Genomic DNA, 5,831 nt, shown 5'->3' with positions numbered 1-5,831 from the left:
CTGCTCCTCACTTCCTGTTTGCTGGGGCTGGGAAGTCCAAGACTGAGGCAGCAGAAGAACTGCTCCTTACTAAGGGTGCCTTCTGCATCCTCACCTCTCTGAAATGAGTTTCCTCATGCTAAGTAAAATCCAGATTTAGGAGCTTTATAAATACTTGACTTTTTGAGACCTGACTTTAGCTACTTGCCAGGATATGACCTTTCCACTCAACTCAGCTTGGATGGGTAAAGATTTTATTTTTCTCCTCCATTTTTCCTATATTAGACAAAGGGAATGGAAAAGATTTCTCTGACATTGTAGTGTCAGAAAATCAAGCTCCCCACTGTCATTAAGGAAATGGGTGGTTTCTGTTTGGATTCTACTGGTAAAGACACTAGGGTACGTTTTTCCAGATGAGGGTATGTTAGTGAATAAAGTTAGATTAAAACTGGAAATTGAGGGAAAATATGAGGCAGGTTGAGATTAAAGGAAAAGTGATTTCAGAATTTAGACTAAATATCTAAAAATGGATTTTGAAAAAGTTGCCTGAAAAATGGGAATCCCATTTAATTCTCATGTGGCACCTGAATTCCAACACTACACCAGCTATATAAATATAAATAACTTTGTAAATATTAAGTACTTGCTATATTCCAGACACAGCACTACGTACTTTAGATGAGCTTGTAATTTACTAGAATCATACCCATATATGTGCCACATTCAGCATGCACTCCTATCTTTCTCTATGTACATCTCCCTGTTAATGAGGTTGGTGATGTAAAACCTAGACTCGCTCAAAGGTACCTGTAAAAAGTTTCACCACAGAGGAATAATAGCTCCAAATTTGAAATCTAGGTGTAAGGTAGGAAGTTCTTTGCTTCTTCTCTTGATGCTAGCAGGTTAGACGCAATGTGTATGTTTGCTACAGAGAATTCAAAATTTCAGTGTTGATTACCACATTAGTGAGGCAGAGACAGTAGTTTCATGTCCTCTGGAGTTAGGTGATGATGGCATGACCTGAAAGCCTATTGGCTTTCCTAACTGAAAAAGTACTTCAGCCCTTCCTGGATCATAAGCACCCTTCCCCTGTATTGCAGCCTTTTCTGCTTTGGCTATCTGGAGGCCTTTCTTCACTGCACTTGTATGTGCCATTAACAGAAAAAGAAGCTTAAAGAGGGTGGTCAGGACACTGACGTCTACCAATAGTTTAGTATTAAAGCCAGATTTGTTTGTTTAAATTGGAAACTTTATTTGTGCAGGACACCAAATAGGATGCATGCATGGTCATGACAAATAGACAGAAATACGCAGCTCAACATCAAATAGTACTTTAGTTTAAATGAAAGAAAATCTCTTTAATGTTATGACAACATACTCCCAAGGAATCTCTTCTTCAATTAGTCATACATTTCAATAAAATAAAGGATTATGAATTTAAGTGTAAATCAGCTTGTGAGTTCTTAAAAATAAAACTCCAACTCTGTTAATCCATGCCAGTTAAAGCATTGTAACTAGATTTCCAAGAAAGCGCAAAGGAAATGAGGTAGTCAGTGACCTTTTTTGCTTAACCAGTCAAAAACAATGGTTACTACAGTACAACAGGCAAGCAGTCCAGTTGACTCGTCTAGGACAGGGTCCTAAGTTGCAAATTGTACTCAACACTTATCATTAGTACATCACATTGTGGTCCATGATGTGGCTTTATGTCAAGACATACCACCATTTGTTACAGAAACACATAGATAACCATTGTTTTTAAATATATATGTACATATGTACATAGTAAAGGGCCAGGTATACTTGCAAATACAAAAAAAAGGTCCAGGGGAGGAATTTATAGGAAGTAGTTTGGGGTGCACTGGGTCACATGGGGCTCTCCATGATGAGATGCTGGACCAAACTGAAGAGAAAAATATTTTAAAGGGCTGTCTAATTCCATGGTAGCAGCCTGGTTTCTGGAACAAGAGCAGTAATTGGGTACACTATAAATGGTAACCCCATTCTGATCATGGCACCATTTATATCATTCCATTGCAAACGGGAGAGCATGACACACCAGTGTGAGATCCTTGGCATAATTAAGTGTTTCAGAAATATCTTGTCCAAATGTGTAGCTAGTACCACATGGTGAAAAGCCCCATTCACCATTGTCCTCTGGGTCTGACCATAAGAGATCACATACTGGGCCCTCATGAGGAACTTCTTGTAAATGATCCAGAGCTCTCACATGATCCACTGTATCTATGGGTGGAGAGAAGCCACCATGGAGGCAGAATATCTGTCTACTGAATCTGTAAGTGAAAGACAATGAAAGAGGTCTGTAAAGTTTTCCCGTACACTGGCATTTCCATACTTCCATAGACACTCATCAGAAAATCCGTATACTTGTGTGATCTGCCGTCTTTCATAGTTTCCTGGCAGTATTGTAATGTGCTCTGGATAGTGCACCTTTAATGCTACTAGAAGAGCCACAGCCTCCACAGAATAATAACCTGGGCCTACACAGTCACTCATGAATAGGTAGTTTGTGTCTGGAGATTTCCCACCAATTCTGAAGAGTTCCATAAGGTCACAAAATTGAACATGTGCATCTCCACAGAATGCAAACCTTTTGTACATTTCTTTGGTAATCTTAAAAATTAATTTATTCAGATTACAACTCAATTGTTCTCCCATCACTTGTATCCTCCTGTTCTTCCCTCCCTTCCACTCTCCCCTAGGTCCATGATCAAAGGTGATCTCCTCCCCCACTTTGTGGTGACAGGCTATCAAATCTCATCTTAGCAGCCTGCCTATTCTTTCTTTGAGTGCCACCAGGGCTCTCCACCAAAGGTAGGTCATCAAATATGGGGCACCAGAGTTCATGTCAGAGTTAGTCCCTGCTCTCCACATAACTGTGAGAATGTCCTGTCTATTGCCTATATCAGAGTAGGGGTTTTGTGTTTATTACTTGTATTGTCCTTTGTTAGTGCAATATTTTGAGTAGTCACCCCTGGGCCCTGATCCATCCATTATGATCTTCTTCTTTCTAAGATGCTCTGGTTTCTAAGATGCTCTGGATCCTTCTATTACCACATCTCCTATATTTCTCTCACCTAGAGTCCCAAGAGGATGTCCTCACAACTGGTCCAATCTCCTGGTAAGTGAAAACTTTCATGGGACATGCCTTTTGGGCTAGTGAGTATATACCATGTAAGTCTTTCTGCTTCTGGGTTAACTTGCTCAGTATGATCGTTTCTAATTCCATCCATTTGTCCATAAATTTCAGGATTTCCTTGGTGTTTTATAGCTGGGTAGTATACCATAGTGTAAATGTACCACAATTTCATTATCCATTCTTCAACTGAGGGCCATTTTGGCTGTTTCCATGTTCTACTGTTATGAATAAGGCTGCTATGAACATGGTTGAGCATATGTCCCTGTTGTGTGGTGGAGCATTTTCTGGGTATATTCCTAGGAGTGGAATAGCTGGGTCTGGATGAAGCCCTATTTCCAGTTGTCTGAGAAAATGTTACATTGATTTCCAAAGTGGTTGTACAGGTTGGCACTCCCACCAGCAGTGAAGGAGTTCCCCTTTCTCCACATCCTTGCCAGCATGTACTGTCATTTGAGTTTTTGATCTTAGCCATTCTGATAAGTGTAAGATAGAATCTCAGAGTTGTTTTGGTTTGCATTTCTCTGATAACAAAAGATGTTGAGCATGTATTTAAGTGTTTCTCAGCCATTTGATATTCCTTTGTTGAGAATTCTCTTTTTAATTCTGAACCCCATTTCTTAATTGAGTTATTTGGTTTGGTGGTGTTTAATTTCCTGAGTTCTTTATATATTTTGGATGTTAGACCTTTGTCAGATGTAGAGTTGGTGAAGATCTTTTCCCAGTCTGTACGCTGTCACTGTGTTCTTTTGACAGTGTTTCCTGCCTTACAGAAGCTTCTCAGCCTCATGAGGTCCCACTGTGAATTGTTGACCTTGAGGCCTGGGCTATTAGAGTTTTGTTCAGGAAGTTGTCTCCTGTGCCAATGTGTTCCAGGCTCTTCCCTACTTTTTCTTCTGACTGATTTAGTTTCTCTGGTTTTATGTTGGGGTCCTTAATGCACTTGGACTTGAGTTTTGTGCATGGTGACAAATATGTGTCTAATTGTATGTTTCTACATGTAGAAATCCAGTCACACCAGCACCATTTGTTGAAGATGCTATCCTTTTTTCATTGGATAGATTGGGCTTCTTTTTCAAAAATCAAGTGACCATATGTGTGTGGATTTATTTCTGGGTCTTCAATTCAATTCCATTGATCACCTATTGCTGCACCAGTACCACGCTGTTTTAATTATTGTTACTCTACAGTACAGCTTGAGATCAGAAATGGAGATTCCTCCAGAGGATCTTTTATTGTATTGGATTGTTTTAGGTATTCTGGTTTTTTTGTTTTTCCATATGAAGTTGAGAATAGGTCTTTCAATGTCTTAAAAACATTGTGTAGGTTTTTGGATAGGAGTTGCATTGAATCTGTAATTTGCTTTTGGTAAGACAGCCATTTTTATTATGTTAACTCGTCCAATCCATGAACAAGGGAGATGCTTTCATCTTCTGATGCCATGTTCAATCTCTTTCTTCAGAGATTTGAAGTTCTTTTCAAACAAGTCCTTCACTTGCTTGGTTAGAGTTACTCCTAAATATTTTATATTGCTTGTGGCTATCGTGAAGGGAATAGTTGTCCTAATTTCTTCCTTTGAATGTTTGTCCTATGTACATAGGAAGTCTACTGACTTTTTTGAGTTAATTTTGTACCCAGCCAATTTGCTGAAAGTGTTTATCAACTGTAGGAGTTCTCTGGTTGAATTTTGGGGGTGACTTATGTACACTATCATATCATCTCCAAATAGGGATAATTTGACTTCCTCCTTTCCCATTTGAATCCCCTTCATCTCCTTTTGATATCTTATTGCTCTGGCTAGAACTTCAAGAACTATATTGAAGACATATGGAGAGAGTGGGGAGCCTTGTCTGATCCCTGATTTTAGAGGAATTTCCTTGAGTATCTCTCCATTTAATTTGATGCTGGCTATTGGCTTGCTGTGTATAGCCTTTATTATGTTTTGGTATGCACCATGTACTCCCGGTCTCTCCAAACTTTAAACATGAAAGGGTGTTGGATTTTGTCAAATGCTTTTTCTGCATCTAAGGAGATGATCATGTGTTTTTTTTTCTTTCAGTTTATGTATATGGTGGATTACATTTATGGATTTCCATACATTAAAACATCCCTGCATGCCTGGAATGAAGCCTACCTGGCCATGGCAAATGATATCTTTGATAGGTTCTTGTAATCGTTCTACGAGTATTTTACTGAGTATTTTTGCATCAATGTTTATGAGAGAAATTGGTCTGAAATTCTCTTTTTTGTTCGGTCTCTGTGGGGTTTAGGTATCAACATGACTGTGGCCTCATAGAAAAAATTTGGTAATGTTCCATCCGTTTCTATCTTTTGGAGTAGCTTGAAGAGTATTGATATTAGCTCTTCTTTGAAGGTCTGGTAGAATTCTGCACTGAAACCATCTGGCCCTGGGCTGTTTTTGGTTGGGAGGCTATCAATGATTGCTTCTATTTCTATAGGAGAAATAGGATGATTTAATTTGTTTATCTGATCTTGATTCAATTTTGACAAGTGGAATCAATCAAGAAAATTTTCCATTTCCCTTAGATTTTCAAATTTTGTGGCATATATACCTTTGAAGTAGGATCTTATGATTCTTTGTATTTCTTCAGGGTCTGTTGTTATGTCTCCCCTTTCATTTCTGATTTTGTTGATTTGCTTAGTGTCTCTCCATCTTTTAGTTAGTTTGGCTAAT

General features: G+C 38.7%; 1 pseudogene across 1 annotated transcript; it reads right to left on the bottom strand.

The window, feature by feature from the left end:
• Positions 1-1,210: 1,210 nt before the first annotated feature.
• LOC311608024 (serine/threonine-protein phosphatase 2A catalytic subunit beta isoform-like) lies at positions 1,211-2,871 on the bottom strand (annotated as a pseudogene). Its single transcript has one exon. The product of its transcript is annotated as a serine/threonine-protein phosphatase 2A catalytic subunit beta isoform-like (transcript).
• Between the last annotated feature and the right edge of the window lie 2,960 nt (positions 2,872-5,831).

The sequence above is a fragment of the Acomys minous genome (assembly GCF_964271855.1).
Source record: "Acomys minous genome assembly, chromosome: 11".
Lineage (NCBI taxonomy): Eukaryota > Metazoa > Chordata > Mammalia > Rodentia > Muridae > Acomys > Acomys minous.
The sequence above is the reverse complement of the archived record's forward strand: the minus strand, read 5'-3'. Positions and strand labels throughout refer to the sequence as shown.